Source organism: Aedes aegypti, chromosome 3 (assembly GCF_002204515.2).
Source record: "Aedes aegypti strain LVP_AGWG chromosome 3, AaegL5.0 Primary Assembly, whole genome shotgun sequence".
Lineage (NCBI taxonomy): Eukaryota > Metazoa > Arthropoda > Insecta > Diptera > Culicidae > Aedes > Aedes aegypti.
The window spans coordinates 242,590,523-242,611,224 of record NC_035109.1 but is presented as its reverse complement, the minus strand read 5'-3'; the positions used below and the strand labels follow the sequence as shown (position 1 = coordinate 242,611,224).

At 36.5% G+C, this 20,702-nt stretch overlaps 1 protein-coding gene across 3 annotated transcripts in view; it reads right to left on the bottom strand.

Annotated features, from left to right (window-relative positions):
* LOC5566612 (lissencephaly-1 homolog) overlaps positions 1-20,702 on the bottom strand; it is a 242,344-nt gene that overhangs the window by 168,934 nt on the left and 52,708 nt on the right. The window contains exon 1 of one of the 3 annotated variants that reach the window (XM_021854180.1): positions 15,467-16,392. The exons of the other annotated variants lie outside the window; for them this stretch is intronic. The gene's annotated coding sequence lies outside the window, so the exon portion shown is untranslated. Of the gene's footprint in view, positions 1-15,466; positions 16,393-20,702 lie in introns of those variants that run through there. 3 annotated transcript variants of the gene reach the window in all.

Below are 20,702 nucleotides of genomic sequence, written 5' to 3'. Positions count from 1 at the left end.
CTTGTTTACCGGCCAAAAAATGTTTACGATACTGAAATAATGCAAACCAAAAAATAATGGTGCGTAAAACTCGTCGGTTCATTTTCATCGTATATTTTTCCTTCTTCCATGTCAGTTCTTTTTTTATATCCTGTTGGCAACTATCTTCTTCTTCCTAAAACAGGGCCTGTTTCTTAGCTCAGTAAACACATTCACAGTGATTGACTAAGAGCTTTCCTTGCATATTGGCCAGTCTTGTATTTGTGTTTTTATGTCCAGGGAAGTCAACCCGTCTCCCTCAATATCTTCTTGCTGAACAACTGCGCGACAGCTTTTTTTTCAAGTTGTCATTCAAGAAGCTAGTCTCTAATGTTTTCGTATGAAACAGCTAATTCTTTTGAAAGCAGGATATCTTTACAGCTTCCGTTGAAGTTAAGGCTCTAGCAAGAATCGATTATCTATCAAAAGTGAAAGAGCAGTTCTCGCGTAACATTACTAAAGGACCTATCTAACATTGAGAGGCTCTCTTTGTTTACTTTCTCTTTCATTAATAACTGAGTCATATTAACCTCCTCTGTTGCGTTTTTTGTATGAAACGCTAGTCAAGTAAATTTACTTTTGATCTATAGTGAAAAGCTTCCCAAAATCTTTAGTATTCCACTGTTATAATCGAAAGAGAACGAGAGAGGAGAGAATCTCTCATTTGTACATAGGTCCTTTAGTAATGTTCCGCGAGAGTTTTTTTTTTCAGATTGCTCAACAAATTAAGAAACATAAGAACGTCATGTATCATAATTGACAAAATAAAGAAAGGGGCGTTTTACTGTTCTACAATTTGTGTCTGTTTGGGAGAAAACTTGAAACAGTCAGGTATATTATGAAACTGTTCACCACTTTTCTACCATCATCATTTCTCCATTGTGTTTAATCAAACACAGCTAGTATCCTGTCGAAATTCAGCCTATAAACCAACGAGCGGTTAGAGTCCGTGGCTACAAAGCAAAGTCATGCTGAAGGTGTCTGGATTCGATTCCCGGTCGGTCCAGGACAGTGAATCAATTCGCACTCATTGTCCTAATCTTATTGCAACAATTTTATTCCGCAACATCAGTTTATCACCACTTGAACAGAATATGACAGTGATCGATCATCGCGTGCGCAGCGATTTTCTAGGCTTCGCATTGCAATTTTCTAGAACTTTCTCTGCGTTGGTAAACATTGCAAAATTATCGAACAACATCCATGAAACAAATTTGGTTTCATGTTTAAAATAACTGATTAATCGCGAGTTGAAAAGGTTGCAACAATGTTGCACCCTGTAATTGTTATGACAATTTTGCTTTTTAATGTATCTCTATCCGCACAAGTTGAGACAAACGGTTGTGCGCCATGACAATTTGATTCACTGGTCCAGGATCTTTTCGTAATGGAAATTTTCTTGACTTATCTGGGCATAGAGTATCATCGTACCTGCCACACGATATACGGATGCGTAAATAGCATCTTTGGCAAAGAAAGCTCTCAGTTAACCCCTCTACCGGCAGCTTCATTTTTTTCCGTCAACAAAATATTCAAGTCGCGATTATGGTTATAGATGTTATGAAAAGGGTCTGCGTAATCTGTACGGATTTGAATTGGAAACTTGTAACCTTTTGAGTTATTGGGTCACCAAGTGCCTCGGAAGTTTAGTTTGTGAAGCGGTTGTTTAGCACACAAGAGTCCTGGTTTCAAATCCCAGCTGAGCACGTGGATTTTTTGATAATTTCATCCATGATTTAACATTTCAATACATGTTCAAAAAAAATAATTCATTTTAAATTAACGTATGTCAAAACTCTATACTTTTGAATAGACAACCAAAATTTTAGATTTTAACATGTTTAGATTTTAACATAGGGTAAATATTGGAGGTACTAAGCACGGTTCAACTTTATTTAACTCCTCAAAATTCAAGTAGTTCAATGAATGCATTTATTATTGTTGTAATGAGAAGTAACGACCATTAACTTAATGAGAAAACTAATTTCATCGCAGTAACCATCGGCATGTCAGTGAAAAATAATACCTCCACCTCCTGATACACAGTTCCTTTAGTAGAGATAAATTTTTAATTTGTGTTCCTATAATTGCGGTATCCGTTGTTTTCTTATGGGATCCTCCTTTATACACTTTACCGCAACTATTGGTACAAGTGAGAAAAGTTTATACAGTTTTAGTGGTATTTTATCAATTTTGAAGCAATTTTAACGATGTTTTCGGCTATTTAGTGTATCAATAAGCCAATACGTCGATTGGCGGTGTCGGATCTGCAGCAAATTCAATAAAATCAGTGTAAATGGCACTAGCGCAACTACAGGAACACCCACAACTAATGGATCAATTACCCTACTCAAGTTTAAAATTTCTAGTAAAATAAGTGGTAGTCTGATTATTTATTGTATCGGCAATGATAAATATATTTTTTCAGATTTTTATTGTACGACCTAGTACAAATTTCGTACAACAAGGTCGCTCAAATATATCGTGATTTGTGCAAAACTGATAAAAGGAGCTTCTAGAAATGTAACACCATCAACAAACAGATAGCGAAAAAACTGCTCAGAATTTAAAATCTGCTCTTAATAAAAGCAAGAATAAAGTGTGTGAAAATCAGATTTTTATCTGCACTAGCCTCGAAATGGCAGTATGGTAAAGTCGTGTCCATAGTTTCTGGGACACCCTATATGACAAAATATTATCAACCATTGTCGTGCAGGTGACAGGGTCACTATTTTTATAGCGAACTGGTACAAGAATAATGAAAAATATGTAACAAGCTTCAACACAACTTTATAAATAGCCACTAGATGGTCATAGTTTAGGCCATAGGGGCTATAGGGGGCTCAGATAGCCATAGCGGTAAACGCGCAGCTATTCAGCAAAACCGAGCTGAGGGTCGTGAGTTCGAATCCCACCGATCGAGGATCTTTTCGGGTTGGAAATTTTCTCGACTTCCCAGGGCATAGAGTATCTTCGTACCTGCCACACGATATACACATGCAAAAATGGTCAATTGGCAAAGAAAGCTCTCAGTTAATAACTGTGGAAGTGCTCATAAGAACACTAAGCTGAGAAGCAGGCTTTGTCCCAGTTGGGACGTAACGCCAAAAAAAAGAATGGTCATAGTTTAGTTTTTTGATGTCCATACTAGCCATGAGATGCATAGAAAGAGCGGTCAAAATCACCTCCTAGGGCCAATGTCACCCCGCGCGACTGTATACAATAACTTCTCTGCTTGTGTATTTCAAACTTCCCACGATCAAGGCAATGATTTCTCCCGTAACTTTTAAAAGGACCTATCTAACATTGAGAGGCTCTCTTTGTTCAATATCACTTTAACTAATAACTAAGCTACATTAACCTCCTTTGTTTCGTTTTTTTTTTGTATGAAATGCTAGTCATGGACATTGTCTTTTGATCAATAGTGAAAAACTTCCCAAAAGTAGTATTGTACTGATACAATCGAAAGAGATCGAGAGAAGAGAGAACCTCTCATTGTTATATAGGTCCTTTAGTAATGTTACGCGAGATTTTTTCTAATGATGCAATGATTACTTTTCGGAAGACTGTCGACTCCACAATGTAAAGAAAACAAACAGGTTAAATGGAAACACATCTCGCGCCCCATGTACACATAACGATGACCACATAATTATATTTAAAAAAGGACTTTACCCCCAAAAATGAGGGTTACTAGCAACCGCCAACAGATTTTCTCCGCACTCGTACCGCAGCGGGGCCAACTGCCGCAATTAGTTGAGGTGTCGGCTGTGATGCCCGCAGATGCGGGTCTAATTCCCGCGAAAAATTTCACCTGCGCAAACTTGACTTTGGTCGATTCATAACGACAACAACCACCACCTCAACTATGATTTCGGCGATTCCGCATCAGCAGCGAGGAAAATTGCTAGAAGAACAAGCTGCTTGGTGGGCAATCGGTTTCTGTGTGCCCGTGTCGAATTTGATTTTTTTTTCTTGGCTAGGTACTAGGATTTCTTTTCCCATCCCAACCTGCACTGCGTGGGGGTAATTTTCATTGGCAGTGTTCGCGTTGTATGTTTGCGAAGAAATGCGGAGGTATTTTTTTCGGGTTAAATTTGGCGTAATGGCTAGGTGCCAGATGTTTACCAACAAATAGGTTTTTCTAATGGATAGCACAAATGAACCGCTGAAAAATTGATGCAAATGAAGAGTCTGCTATCTGGTGTGCCGCTGGTGAGTGATTCGATTTGATAGCGGTTGCGATTTGAATTTAAACGCATCAATGTTGGGCTTTACGTTGCGGGAGTAGAGTGTAATGTACGAAGAACCGTTTTCGGTTGTTCAGAACATTTTCCTGATCCACTGGCATTGTGCGATATGAACACAGCTTCACAACAAATGTTTCAGAATGTTGGCCAAAATAATTAGTTATGTGTTTTCCTACCGATCTTATTTTTTCATATGACTCTTACACAGTTCTGGTTGTTATTTATACAAAATTATTATCACATAAAAGTAAAAAAAAACTTCGCACAGAAATCTCGGCAGCAGTCTAGCAGCAAAATGATGACTAAAGTGATCTAAATAGTGGCCAAACGGCGACCTTCTCTTTTGACAATACTGCCCATACAAGTATAACAGTCCCATTGAGGTTTTGATAAAGCGTCGTTTTTTTTTGTAATACAAATGTTCCTTATTTTCTAGTACATTTCTGCATGCGTTATTCATTTAGAACTACCGCACAGATTATAGGGGTATTAAAAGATTGATCCCTTTTCAAAATTACGAACCAAGTTCAAAAAAGTGTTTGGAAATTTAGTTTAGTGAACTGATAAACTCGGGTCCACACTGTATTTATCAATTCTGCACAAGATTGATCGGTTTAAGCTTTGAATCAGGCTAGTCCAACCTATTTGAACCACAGATAAAATTTGAGAAACAATATTGTGCAACGGGATAAATTTACTGTAGATCACAAATAACTATGGTAGGTGTGCCAATTATGGATGCAATAAGTCAATAGCTTTGATAAAAAATCAGATTATAATCACCTTTCTAAAACGTGAGCATGACTTTTTGATGTTGACTACTAGAACAACAGTTAGAAGCCTTGCAAAACAAATTATTTAAACAGTTTTAGTTTTAAATTGCCTTGAAGTTTCTGAAAATTGAGTTTAAAAACGTTGTCTTTGCTCCAGTTATGGCAATAGTGTTCCTGGCATGCGCCATAAACATGTACTAATTACGGACCATTGATTGCTTGCACGAAATGAACCCAAGTACCACCCAGATAACATAAATAATTTTAACAAACGGCTATGAAGGAGACACGTAGGGTGCAGAGCTACTTGGGCACTTCCATGTGAGCATGTGGGGCTTTTCTCGACCTAATTGTCTGAAACTTTGCAATAAGAAGCACTTCAATACGACGCAAATTGTGGCCAAATATGAGCTCAGTAGCTTTGAAAAAAAAACTTACTGCCAAGAATTGGATCCGACTGTAATGTTTTGTAATGTTTGTTTTTAGAGAGTAAAGATTAGAGTACATATTCAACTCAAGGTCTATTATCAGAAACAAATAGGTTTATTATTCCTGTGAATATTAGCACCTATATTGTAGTGGAACAGTCACATAAATTTCTTTTTATTCTTACTATTGTCGTAATTGGTACTATAGCAATAATTGGTACTTCTACCCCACAACAATTAGAAAATTCAATCAAAAATCTCTTAATGAGAAAAGCATCCTGCTTAGGACTCGCAACAATGAGAAAATATTCTCAGGATTCTGTGAGATATGCATTGATTAGAAATTTACTGATTTGGAACGCTTAATATTAATTCTAAAGTAGGTTATATAAAAGGTAATATCGTAAACTATGTAAAAATGATGACTATAATTTAGAAGAACATAGGGTAGTGTTCATTTATTACGTAACGCTAAATTTGAACCCCCTTCCCTCCGTAAGGCTTAAGCCTACCCTTCCCCCAGTAAACACACCATCGTATATGATGGTATATAAAAGTACAAAGGTGGAGGCGATATACGTACAATGTGCATGCAGCCTTATGGCGCATGTACGTATATCGCCTCAACTTTTGTACTCTTATGCGGTTTGTGTTTACTGGGCCCCCTTTTCGAACTTCATCCAGTTTCAAACATATCCTGGTATTTGTGAAAACACTATCCAGGATGTTCTGAGCAACCTGCACAGATGTTTGCAGAAATCCGACTAGGATATGGGCAGGCCGTGAAGCCGAATACCGTTAGCAGGGCTGGTAGCAAGAATTGGTACCGAAAAAAGTTGTTTTAGTGACCAAATTTAAGAAATAAGTGACTAAAAAGTGACTTTCTATTTTCGAAAAAGTGACTAAAAGTGACTTGAAAAGCAAGCCGTAATCAATTTTATTTCAATTCTAGTATACCGTTTTTCGATCAATATCAATCATGATAGGGAATATTCCATATGATCTTCTGCAGGTCTAGTTGAGTACCATATTTGGACATTTTTATTGTGCTTCCAAATTTACAAGATATCGCCTAGAGTTTTTTCAAACAGGGTTGTTTATATTTACGTAAATAATCCTTTTTAGTAGATTTTCAATATTTCAAAATTTTGTGTCTTTTATATTACCAAAGTATTTTATATTGTAAATTTTAATAAGAATTTGGAACATTTGTAAAATTAGAATTTTTGTCATTTCACATTTCCATTTAAACTCCAGCTCTTCCAGGAGGATAATAAGGAAATAAGGTCAATATTTGTATGCATTAATCGATATTTCAAATAAAAAACGATGCCAGAAGATCGAATTTGATTGGAATACTGCTTAAACCGCGTCCTTTAAACGCCGGCAAAGGAAGAAATTTTCCATCAGTAAGTTTAATGGAAGGTATTCACATTCTAAGACTTCCTCGTAAAATAACGACAAGTAATATTAAATCTGTTTTTTTTTAAGAAAAACCACGAACGAAAAAAAAACATAAACTTAAAAAATTTCATATTTTTTGTGAAATTTTTTTAAAAATCCACGAGGAATTTCAAAAAAAAAACCTAGTGTAATTTCTGATGAAACTTGTGTGAGTTATAATGATGAATACCTACAAGGATAACTGATAGATCTTTCGAATTCTTGATGAATATATTTCTTGAAAGATTGCTATGATAATAAAAGCATATTAATCCATCAATGGTCGGAGCAATAACTGTAATAATTGCTGTAGTATTAACTAGTGTGGAACCTTGAATGAAATTTTAAAGAATCTATGCAGGTCTGGAAACTGTATTTGAAAAAATATCAGTGAAATGTTTGAGCCGCAGTAAAAATATTTTGAAAAAATGCTGGAGAAATTTCTAGCTTGAGGAATCTAATGAGGAATCCCAGATGCAATTCATCGAGCAATTCTTGGAAAAGATTTTATTCAATTATACCTTAAGTAAGTTTTGAGAAATTCCGGAGAGTAATTATGGATGAATTGGATGAATTGGAGAGAATCCTTATAAAAATGCCTGGATTAAATGAAAAATTAAATGAAATTATTGTAGGGTTTCTTGTAAACATGTCAATTTTTTTTCGAAAACTCTATAATAAATCTTTGGGGAAAAAACTTCTGTAGGGCATGCGGGAAGAATCCTAGAAGTACCGATTGAAGAAATCTGTGAAAGAATCAGTGATCTGGAGGAAATACTGAGATTTTTTCTTCAGAGTAATCTCTGTGAAAATTATGGAGGTAGTAGCGTAGGAATACTCTAAAATTTTAAGTATAAAATTGAGAAGAAATTCCTCTGGACTTTATGTTGAAAAATTGCTGGTGGAGTTCTTGAAAGTATTCCAGAAGGAATCTCTGGATAAATAGTTACGTAATAGTCTCTGAAGGTTTCTCTGGAGCCTCTAGAATGTTGCACCAGAATTCATTGCAAGCAGATTAACCATCTATTTCCGACGACTTTAATCGACAGTTTCTTTATGAAAAAGCGTATTTATAAAAAGTAATTCAAAAAACAATATTTCAAGGGGTCTATTTTTTCAAAATCAGTTTAAAATTTGTTGGTTGTTTTACTATAGTAAACTGATTGCTGACCAATAGTTTTACTATTCAAAAAGTTAGTTGACTTTTGGATTAATTTGATAAGTATAGAATCATAATCTACTGTTAACTCTCCCTTACTCGATATTTCGTATCTCCTTATCGAGTTAGAGAATCACAGTAAAAGTTGGTTTTCATGGCTACTGCGATGGGCCCTCGGATCGCATTTGCACTGGTTTTGTGTTCCATAATTCGATACCTCCCTTACTCGATCACCCCTTCAATATCGAGTTATGGAGAGTTGACTGTAGAAACTAATGCATAGTATTCCTCTGGTTCGGTTTGCCTCAAGTTCGTCAAAAATAATTGAGCTCTGGAGCTACCATGGGAAACAGACTTTTTCTACAAATATTATTTATTTCATATGCTCATGAAAGATACCCAACTAGAACTGGGAATCGTATTTGCCTTTCCCACTTTAGCAATCCTAAGTCTTACTTCCTTATTTAAACAAGTAATTCGGAATATTAAAAATAACTTAAAGTGAATTGAATGAATACCTCAAGTTGTAACAGCGGCGCAGCCGAAATCTTTCCTGATTGAAGAAATGTTGTGTTACAAAAAGGACATATTCTGCCATAATAATTACTGGTTCGAGGTTTTTTTCCTGCGTATAGCCGAAATCCTCTGATAATCCCAGGTTTTTTCCAGGTTGAACAAAATTCCCTGATAATTCCAGGTTTTCCTGGATTTTTCAGGTAGTAGACACCCTGCTTACTTAAAACTTAGCCTAAATTAAGAATTTTCTCCCGAAAAACTAGCTCAAAATAGTTGAAAAAAGTGACTTTTTGACGAAAAAAGTGACTTTAGTTGAAATGGCTTAAAAAAAGACACTTTAAAGTGACTGGCCTCAAAAAAGTGACCAAGTCACTAAAAAGTGACTCGCTACCAGCCTTGAACCGTTAGGCCGAATGTCATAAGGCCGAACTATCATTTGACTAGGCTAACTCATACAGTCAGTGACATAAGTTAGTAACCAAATGCTGTTTTTCCATACAAAATTCCCAAGTTTGGGGTGCTGTATCTCAGCTTCTGGTAGTCCGAATTGGCTGATAAGTCGTGGAAAGTTGGTGTGTTCTGCAAATTTGTGTGACTTCTGAAATTGAACAACTTTGTAGAACAGACCAACAACCCACAACTCACCGTTTCAGAATTAAATTTAAAAGTCTCTCGGTTAATTACTTTTGTCTTTGAACAACCCTCTGAAACTCTATGTAAAATGATTGCAATGTAATAATTCCCTTACAGGCAAAATTTCAAGTTACTTGTAGTTCGTCATCCAAATTTCAGCCAATTCGGACTCCAGAAGCTGAGATACAGCACCCCAAATTTGGGCATTTTGTATGGAAAAACAGCATTTGATTACTAACTTATGTCACTGACTGTATATCATTATTTTTCCTTCTTTTAAACAAAGGCTGTTCTTCCTAGATATATTTCACAGCAGTTATAGTGGGTTTCACGGTATTACAGATAACCTTGACCAAACTCCTAACAACTCATTCGGCTTTACGATCCATCAGAACTATCACTTTCGGCGTAAGGACCCTTTCGACCTAACAACATTTTCTGCCTAACGACATTCGACCTAATGGTATGAAATTTAATTAAATATAAAAAATGCCTCAGATTCGGTGAGAATCCTTTCCAAGTTGAAAAATATATGTCCAGAATGATGCAAAACCTGCATAAGATTTTTGTGACACATCTGCCTGATTTTTGTAAGAATCCTGACCAGAATTCTGCGTAAATTTATCCTATGGTTGTATTAGATTCATGCCAAGAACACTTCGATTTGATTCTTGTGTTTGACCAATTTAGCCTATTGCAAACAACTATTGTTCAAGCTCAACATAAATTCTGGTTCTGTCTAATAACTAGTGAGGTACTAGACAGACAAACAGATGTTCTAACAGACGAGGTATTAGAAATTATTTCGAAAGATTACTGGTTGTTTGTTGGAAACTGTATGTTTTTTTGAGGATGCAAAGAAACCTACCAAACATTTTCTCAGGTTGAAAGTTATCACGCGTTATTTTCTTTGATTTTCATGGCTCTCCGGGTATCACAGGACAGCTTCCGGAGATGCTGTGATAGATGATATGCATAATTAATGCTTATCTTCCACGAAAAAATATTGACCACGACACCTATACTGGAACAGATACATTTGAAGACACTAGAACGCTAAACCTAAACAAATTAGTTGAAATTTATGAAAAAGAAGTCTTACATTTCTATCAACCATGTTAGCTCTATAATAGCACTAAATTAGCATTTTTCTCACATGTTCCTATAATTGTAATGTAGTGCTCTAATAAGACAACAATGGATACGGCAACTACACGAGCTACACAGCGCAACAAAAATGACATTTTCGCGTGTCTCAAGAATCAAATTATGTGTCTCTAGTAGATTTAGGGTTGCTGAATCTGATGCCGTTTTCAGAAATTTTCCAGCACGTCACAATTTTTAGCTACAGGTCGCCAAAGTTGTATAAAACATTGGTTTCATCAATAAAAATACCTAAATTTTGTAGTATATTTTATCAAACTTTTTTGTGATCTTATCCACCAAGCATGTAAAAGAGGACTTAAACTTTCGTTTTAGATATATTTTGGTTGAAATTTCACGATTAAATTAAGATTAAACCGATTTTTTCAACATGCTTGCAGTCTCCATATAAAATTCTTCGTTACTCTTATATGGCAAAATACAATACTTCTCTAAACCATCAAAAAAATAGCTTTTCCGCACGAAAAGTATTATGAACTTTGATGATAAGTATTGTTATACACATAAATATTGAATTCTGTGGCAAATTAAGCAAATAAATTTCCTTACAAGCTGGCAAACTTGCATGCAAGTTGGCTGAAATAGTCACACAGGTATTTTCAAAACACCGTCGGCTGGATAAGCCGTAATAGACATGACAACCCTAGTTGAGTGAAATAGTCAATTTTTGCATTTTCAACACCTAATATCTCAAAAACTAGACGTGCTATGATAATTCTGTAAACGGCAATGGATTCAGCAACCCTTAATTTAGTAAATAGAGGTGTTTTGATGCTGGAGACAAAAACGTGTTCCGTAGTGCTATTGGAACAGTGTATTAATAGTTAGAGATATATATATGGGTTGAAAAATTAAATTAAAATTAAAAAAAAACTCAACGTTCAAAGACAAGCTGGAAAGACTAACGGTGCTCCAAAAAACACGTACAGCACAAAATCGTACAAGCTAACTTCATAACTTGTTAGACGACAACCGGAACACCCATATAGCAAAACAAAACGCGTTTCAAATTACCAATCCTGTTAGTTGGTACCAGATTTTTTGCACCCCACATATCCGCTTGTCAGTTGTCTATTCTCATCCCTTTCACAGTAAGCTGCTGTCTTCGTGGTGCAAACACAGTCTGGCCTATGCATAATTGTTTTAGTCGTTTGTTTTAAAAACTAGGTGAATCCAATTTTTCGTTGCAGAAAGAAGTCTACTTATTCTGAATTATCACTTAAAAATACTCTATTTGTTTGACGAAATACTTGAAATGACTTTTGACTTAATTAGTCATGTTATTTGTCAAAAGTAACACTAGTCAAAGAACTTTGAAAAACCAAGGTGCCAAAACATTTGGTTGATGTTCTTAAACATTGATTATAAAGAAACACTTGTTCTAAATGAAGTAAAAAATATTTTTTTCGGTGCAACACAGTTTCTCAACAGTATATCAGCTGGACTTACGTGGTTCCTCAAACAAATGACTCATTTATGAGCTAAGGGAACGTCTTCTATGGCGAAGGCAAACCTTTCTGTAGGCGAAAAAAAATCGATACTCTACTAAAACCTCACCCTTCATAGAATCAAAAACAACAGAAAGGCTATTTGGCAGTATATAATGCAAGCTAGTTAGTCACCGGAGAACCACCAAGAACGGGACATCTATCGTATGCACCGGGAGGCGTTTTAGTGTAGCCGGCACTGCTGTCTGTTTGCCAACATACAACCAATTACGTAATCCTGCGATGGAGAAGCTCCTATCGGATCGGATTTTTTTTGGTTTGCTCTCTCTTTAGCGCTGTGTGCTTTCGTCTGGATAACATTACCCTCACAAATCAGTGACAGCCAAACAGAGGAGATATGCTCTCTCGGCTCTTGTTAGCATACAGAGAAGCTATGCCGTTCTTTAGAGCAGTGGTTCTCCAAAATTTAACCATTAATTATTATTCAATCGTTTTGTTTGAAAAAGTACAATTTTTGAAGACGATTGGCACTTGTTTTACAAGTCAACGTTTAGTTGGATAATTTTCATCTACCGTCAAGCTACCATTCACCGTGCATTTAAGACAAATTTGCACTTCAAAAAATTATATATTTTTTCCAAATAATTTAAAGCGTACTAGAATACCACTACGTAGCGTGCAATTATATAATAATTCAGGGAAAAATCTAAAACTAGTGATGTATAACAAAAAATTACTCAAAAATTATGTTTGGAAATATCATGTTAAGGTCGCCTCGTACCGTTCTATGTCACCATTTACCGTGCACACTAGTGCTCCATTCACCGTGCGTATAGTTTTTGTCATGATTTAATTTTATATCTTGAAGAAACGTTGTTGATGGAGCAATTATATTGCTAGTAGTGTGTGCACTCATTTTAAGAGTATTTAAATCTTCATTTACAATAAAAACCATACAAATGTTTTAAAAATTGGCTAAATAATTATTTTTTCATTAAAATCGTTTTAAGAGGTTTGACTGTATTGTCCAAACCATTCCATGTTCACTCAAAAACTAAATATGAAGTAGTTTAATGACGACATAACAATAAATCTAATATTACCGAATAATTTCATGCCTTTTACACTAATGCACGGTAATAGGAACCATATATATTGAAAAGGATCCATTCACCGTGCATTTGGGTTTCGACTGAAACACAATAAAAAATCTAATTTGCATAAAATTTTATTGCTCATACAATGAAATACATCTTACTAATGGTATCCACAGTGAAAACTTGTTGAAATTTTGAAAAATTTCATACTCTATCGTTAAAATGAAAAATGTGACTTTTTAGCGTTTCTACTGAGAGTGTTGAAAAATCTCATTACCAAACAGAATTCACATGATTATGACTACATAAACTAAGTTTTTCAAATTGCTTTGTGACACAAACTACTTCATTTCATCAGTTTTATGTTATTTTGCTGACAAAAGAATAATTTGTGAAAATTGTATGAATATTCTGTAGGAATTTGTATATGTGCACGGTGAATGGAGGCCGCACGGTGTCTGGTGACTTAACGGTTTATAGAAATATCTCAAATTAACAAAAAAAAAAATCATATTTTAGCATTTTTTGGGCTAAAACGCAAAGATCATCGTATTTTTTTATTCAGAACTTTCTAATTTACAAATCTTAGTCAAATCGGATATGATTTACCATTTCTAAAGCGATTTGATTTTTTCATGGAAGCATGTTTAGAACAACACCATTATTTTAAACAACTACCGCAAAACTAAGCATTACTTATACTTTGCAATTGGATAAAAATGATCAAATTGATGTGCAAAAAGTTACACGTCTTCTCATTGAGAATCGAAGTCACGACTCCTTGTTCACTAGATAGGGCGCGTTACCCCTACACCGCGAAAGGACTCAAGGACGCAGAAGTTAACCTGAATTCCATTTCAACTCAATAATCACGTGATTCTCTTTCGAATTAAATGCCCATCAAGCACAACACGAACGAGGACCACGTGATTATTGAGTTGAAATGGAATTCAGGTTAACTTCTGCGTCCATTAGTCCTCTTGCGGTGTAGGGGTCACGCGCCCTATCTAGTGAACAAGGAGTCGTGAGTTCGATTCTCACTGAGGTTTATCTCCGAAACTGTTGATTTTAAAGAAAAACTCTATGACGACGATGTAGTGAACCGTTTGGACTACAAGAAAAATACACTGAAAAAATACTTTATTTGTTTTTATGAAAAATTCTAAAATAAATCTTTAATTTTAAGTTCCACAAATACCCCATTTTTTATATTTTTAAATTTTTACCATATAATCTTAATAGCAAACAGATGTTTGGGACAAATTTTCATGAAAATGTTTTTTTTTTAATATGTTTTTTTTTGTAAAAATAAATACGTTCTGATGATACAATGAGCATCTAGAAATTATTTTAAACCATAATGATTATCATAATCACTTCTCTAAAAGTAGCCATTTTTAATTATATTATTCTACGGGGCTTCCTCAACAGATTTCTGCACACATTTCTTTGAAGAATCTTCCAGAATTTTTTCCAAGATACAGTAAGTAGACAAGGATTTTTTCGGAAATTATTGGAAAAAAATCCTGGAAAAATCTGGGAGGTAACTTTTTAGAGAAATATCTGATAAACTCCTGGAAGAATATTTGAAGTAACTTGTGGACCTACAAGTCTCAAATGATTTTCTTTTGATAAATTTCTGGAAAAATTATCCAAAAAATCACTAAACAATACCCTAGATAATATTGTAGAGGAATCTTTCAAGTATCTTGGGCAGAATGTCTAAAGAAATGCGTCAATGAATAATTGAAAATATTACTGGAATTATTACTGTAGCATTTCCTGGTGGAAGCCCTTAATAAATTTTATGGAGAATCCACGGAAAACTAACTAGTAAAATTTTTGAAGGAGTCTGCCTGCTGCAGTAGTATACCCTGAATGAAATGTTGATAACGTCCTATATAAATCATTCTATGAAATTCTTGGAGAAACGTGATGAAGAGACCTTGAACGAATTTATTAAAACATCCTACAAGGTTTTTTTTTCTAAGAATCCTTGGAAGGTGTCGCTAGAACTAGAGACTAAGCTAAGCTAAGTAGCTCGCAGTTAAGTAAATTAATGCCGAATTTAGTACTGAATTCGGTTTTTATTTACTTATAGGTGTTATACTAAACAGCTCCAAGATTTATTACAGCACTCAGTTAATAACTCGAAATATACTAAGAACACTAGAGTTAGAAAACGCAGACTTTGTCCTGCTGATAATGTAATGCCAAGAAGAAGACAAAATGCTACCAAATGTAAACAGCAATTTTTTGAAACTTTCCAAAATTATTCAAAATGGATTGCAGACACCATACGTTTGAGAACCACACTCTCAGCGAACCCCGCATGAATGGATGAGTCAGAACTTTTCCACGGAGAGTCAAAAGCATGACGATAAAAATCAATGATTTGCGTTTTGCTTTTTATTGCTGTTCTCGTTGCACCTTCATGAGAAGCAAATCGTACCGCAGTACATGTTGTAGTCGGTACGCCGACTTAGCCGTACCGGGCAGGATGAAACTGATTAGAGCTCGCTGGATTAAATACGCACCATTCGTAAGCAGATTGGATAGTTTAAATATCCTTCTTCTGCAGCCAGCTTGACTCGGTTGGACCGAATTGTGTTGGAGTATGCTCTCTCTTCGTACGGGGGCAAACTAATCGATAATAACGATGATGGTGGTGATGATGACGCTGGTGAAGATTTGCTCCGGTAAGAATGAGTGTGCTCGAAGAACAACATCAGCTTGAAGATCGATGGAAACCGGTTTCCTCCAAGTTTACGTCCTACTTCAACTTCTTCAACGATCTATCACTCTTTTCCACAATCACATGCGCCGTCAGTATTATTATTCGATTTTCTTCTTCCTCCCTGCCACACGTTTGTTGAACAATTGAAAACCACAGAAATGGACTGTAATTTCATTAATTCCACTCCACTTTTTTAGAGAGCCATGCACACGCACCGGGTATGTTGGCCTTTACCGATATCGGTTTTCTTCCTTTTTCGATTCGTCAACAATCACGTTTCTGTTCACGAGATTCTTCAACTCGACAAGAAACGCACAAAAACGGCAATTCGCGTGTTGGTAAGACGCGCGTAATTCAAGGTGGTGGTCTATTTGGAACGACCCACTTGACATACAGGGCGAAGGCTACTCCAAGGACTTCGGTCCGACACTTGCACTTGCACCCAAAAACGAACAAAATACGCACAACTGACCCCACCACACGGCGACCTCTTACTTCAATAAAGAGCTCTTGTCGGACCCTCAGATGGTGCTGAAACAACTCGGAAAGCACAGTACGTTACGTTCTACGCTCGGCAACGTGCGACTACGTAATGAACCCGAAGAAAGTTACACTCCACCGGTTTCCACCAGCCAGGCAGCCAGCCAGTCGGTATCGTCATCGGTTTGTGGTGAGGCAACAGCAGCATTCGGCAAACCCCAACCGGGGAGCATTTCATGTTGTATACGTCTATAGTAACCGACAACAAATGGTTGCAGCCTGGGTGCAGAAGCAGTGAGCATCGGTTCGCTCTCCGCCATCTCTTGGTTTGGGAATGCTTTTGTTGGGAGAAATAGAGTTGGTTTACTGGAAAACAGCTCATAATTGCTTTCCATGCAAGTCCCGTTTTTGGTATTATGAAGGTTGAAATGTTAAAAATGGTCTGTTAAACAACATCGTCTTCCGAATGTATCAAATGGCCTTTCCCTACCTTTCAGGTCGCAGAGTTTTCTTCCTTTTTTTAAAAGTATGTATTGGAATAATCATTTGTTCCTTTTATCCGTTTTAGCAATGAGTTAGGACAGCTCTCGAATGTTGGAGGATACACCAATAGTATCTAAGAGTCAGGGATCTGATACAAATCTCTAGCTTTGGCAACGAACGGGAAAGCAGAAGTTCTAGTACAACGGTTTATGAGTGTTTCCTTCTTTCTGGTGTTACGTCTCTGCTGAACAGAGCCAGCTTCTCAGCTCAGTGTTCTAACACTATTTTCATAGTTATAACCCAACTGACTCTCCGTACATCGTTGGGTATGGCACTTTATATCCTGGCAAATTTTCAATTCGAATAGATCCTCAATCGACGAGATTCAAACTCACCACTGTCAACATGGTATTGTTATATAGCTGCGCATTAAAACATCTGCCAATCTGCTAAACCAACAACCAAAACTGTGCTATAAAGGAATAAACCATCCCGATACCTTTGCAATCCGCATTACCTTGCACAGATGCAGTGGACTCCACGGTCTGCAATGGGCAAGATCAACATAAGTTTCTCCCCTGAACTGGTCTGCATTCTGACGTGATTGGTGCCATTGTTGCCTAAAATTAGAAGATCACTTATACACTGAGGGTGTCTGTTAATCCCAAGCAGTCATCTGGTTGATTCTTTCTGCAAGTACAGCTAATCTGGCAATACTTGAGTAACAACCACGGGCGGCCAGTTAAGCTCAAGCTTGGTACGTCCGTCAAGACATGACCTGTGCCACAATGTTACGCCAAAAAAACTCGGTTCACGATTGATTACCTTCAGTTTATCGATCGTACCACACTTACAAGATCATGTTTCACAGGTCAAACCACGTTGCACCCCACTACGTCTCTTGTACCAGCCGAACTCGAGGTGAACAATATATTTGCGGGATTTTGTTCGGCATTCTCACAAAGTGCCCGCTCATCGCGTACCCTTTCAGCTTTGACGACTTTCTGGATACTGGGTTCACCGTAGAGTTGCGCAAGCTTGCGAATTATTCTTCTCCCCTATAAGCCGTTTTAACGAAGGTCGCCCTAAGCACATGTCATTCAAAAATTCCTAGCACTTGCTGGGCCTCTTCGAGCATTGTTCCAGTAGATGATTACAAATCTTAAGGCGATCGTCTAATGGGTTTGAGCGATTTGAAATTTGTATGGGAGCGAAGGCGTTATGCTGACTTTAGACCATTGGGCTGCTTAAACCTGGCCGAATTGGGTCATGTAAAACCTTTCACGCTACGAGGGATCATGTTTCCTTCAAATCGTGGAAAAAACTTTTCCAGAATTTTCCCTCGTTTTTCCAGCTTACTTCGGCGAAACAAGCAAAGTCGGGAAATTTTTTCCACCAATTAGGTATTTACGTGATTTTCAGGAAATTTAAAGCGGTGACATATACTTTTTTTTACTCAGAAAGGTTTAAATGATCTCAAACATTGTCACTGAGGTATTTTCCGGAAAATCAGTTCTCGATTTTCCCGGAAAATTTGATACTTTAGTACCGTGGAAATGTGCCTAAATATGGAACGACTGGGCTGGATATAAATTTACAAAATATTTTCAATTACTAAATAAAGGGTAACTAACTGGATTCAGGTGATAAATTGAAAATATGAACGTTTTTCCCAAGGGTTTTCCCCAATTTTCCATAAACTGGTTCAAAAAATTGAACGCGTAACGCGTGCGTATACGGATCAGTGTATTGAAATGAATGATTTTTTCACCCTCTCATTCAAAGCTCAGAAACCAAAAATATACCCATATTTTTGTATATCCTGCACCCTCATATTCCCCTGCAGGTCATAAGCATAGTCGGGGGCCCTAATTTGAGCCTTTTTGCACCAAATTTTTGAAAAATTTGGCGTGACCCCACTTAGCAGCGACATATTTTTCCAGCCAGCTGCCGTGCGGATAGAGAAACGTCATTTGAGAAGTAACGCTGCCACACACGCCTGAAATAGGCAGGGCCGAATCATGTAGAATGCAGGATGCTATCGTCAGATCGTCACCAATCCAGATGGCGCACAACCAAATCGCGACGCGGCTCGACTCGTAGCAATATAGAATCATGTTTGAAACACTACGCATCTATCAGATAATCTTTGAATACGCAGCGCGCTGTTATTAGTAGATTAGTCGCGGTACAAGGGACTGGAAACAATATATTTTCATATGAAATGCCTTTTCGGATCTGATGATCGCTCATTTTATGAATGAAAATTCGATAAGAAGCAGTCGCGTATCGCGTGAAAGTAACAGCAATATCAGCAATGTTGAAGTTTTGCCAAATGGATTATCAATCATTGATTTAGATGCTTGATATAAACTTTGTTCAATACAATAATGTTTTCTTTGCTTGTATGATGTTGAGTAAACATAAAAAATCACAGTTATTCCAAGAGAAATATGCAGCTATGTGTCGATAAATATCAGAGAACCACGTTTATTTATAGTTTAGTTCATTATTTCGTTATTTCATTCAATTATTTCGTCAGATGTTTTTTTTTTTTTTGACAAGAAAATGTTATAAAAATTCGGATTCAAAAACCTTAAATATTTTAGAAAAAAGATTCTTAAATATTTAAGAAGAATGATCTGAGAAGTTAGTACACATTATCCCAAAATTCGTTCGCTAGATATATTTTGTGACCAGGAAAAATATTTGAAAAAATCCGACATCAATCAAATTTTAGGAGAAGCATACACACTTCACCAAAGTGGCTTAGAATGTCGTAAGATAAGAAAATAGAAACATATTATTCCGAAATTCGATCTTAGACATCATAGCCTATTTCGATATTTGAAAATCGAATATTATTTTAGAATTATTTGCAAAATTCATATTTTCAAACCCTTAATATTTTAAAGCAAAAATTCTTCCCAGGGCTTATGAGATATCATCAATTTGGGGTGTAGCGCAGTATTATCTTCAGCGAAGTTTCAGCATTCAGTACGATTTACATGTAAGAGTTGAGGATCATCATTTTATTTGAGAACTAACTTGTCCAGTAGGGGCGCTTTTTCTGACTTGCCTTATATGAACCTTTAGGAATAAGAATGCAAACTTTGTAACCTATGATATCTCTAGATCCTGATGTTTTGGAAGGTTGGTGTCTTCGGAAGAGTTGTTCAGTTGTTCTGGCTGACACGTGTGTAGTAAATAGACCGTTACCTCGATGGAACAGAATATCCAGCAGTTGTGGGAAAAGCGACTGTACATAAATGTATATAAACTTACTGTTCTGAGCTGTTGGACGTCGGACCGTTAGCTGCATGCCGTCGTAGTCACAGATCTATATACTTTTACTCACGTCAGTACAATGTAAATAATAAAAGCCACTGAACGATATTTTGACAGCTAATGCGGGCGAAATCGTTCTGGTGAAATAATTCAAGCGAGAGGCTTGCTATAAATTATAGTGATATACACGATGAAATAAAAAAAGCTATTTATTTGTCGAAAGCTTTGAGTAACGATGGTAATGGAATCTGGATATGCTTAAACGCTTTGAAAAACGCATAGTTGGACCGGAAAAAGACGAAAAAGCTCGTGTGACGAGCGACAGTCGAGAAGCGAGGAAGAAAATAGGGAATTCATTCTGTGATCGAGCTTTAACGAAAGCAGTCGCGTTTTTTTGGTGCTCAAAATTAAATCGTAAATGTAAATGTAATTTCGGTACGATTCAACCATGTTGGAATACGCGTGGGAATACGACAACGTGGTGGTCATTCTGATACGTATTTCCGCCACCAGGCGGCGCTAGTGAGCATTTAATTTTTAAGTCACGGGATAGCCCAGTAGCCTGACCACTAAATAATACCTTGGACAGACATCTGATATCTATACCATGGTACAAGTTGTCAAGAAAATTATTCCAAGGCTATCTTGAATGAAGACAATTATCAGTATGGAATCCATTTCAAGATAATTGTACCATGGTACGTATACCACAAGTGTGTCATAAGTATAAGATAGCGTCTTCAACAAAGAAGTTCAGTGCTAACATTATTCGAACCAAAAGCTTC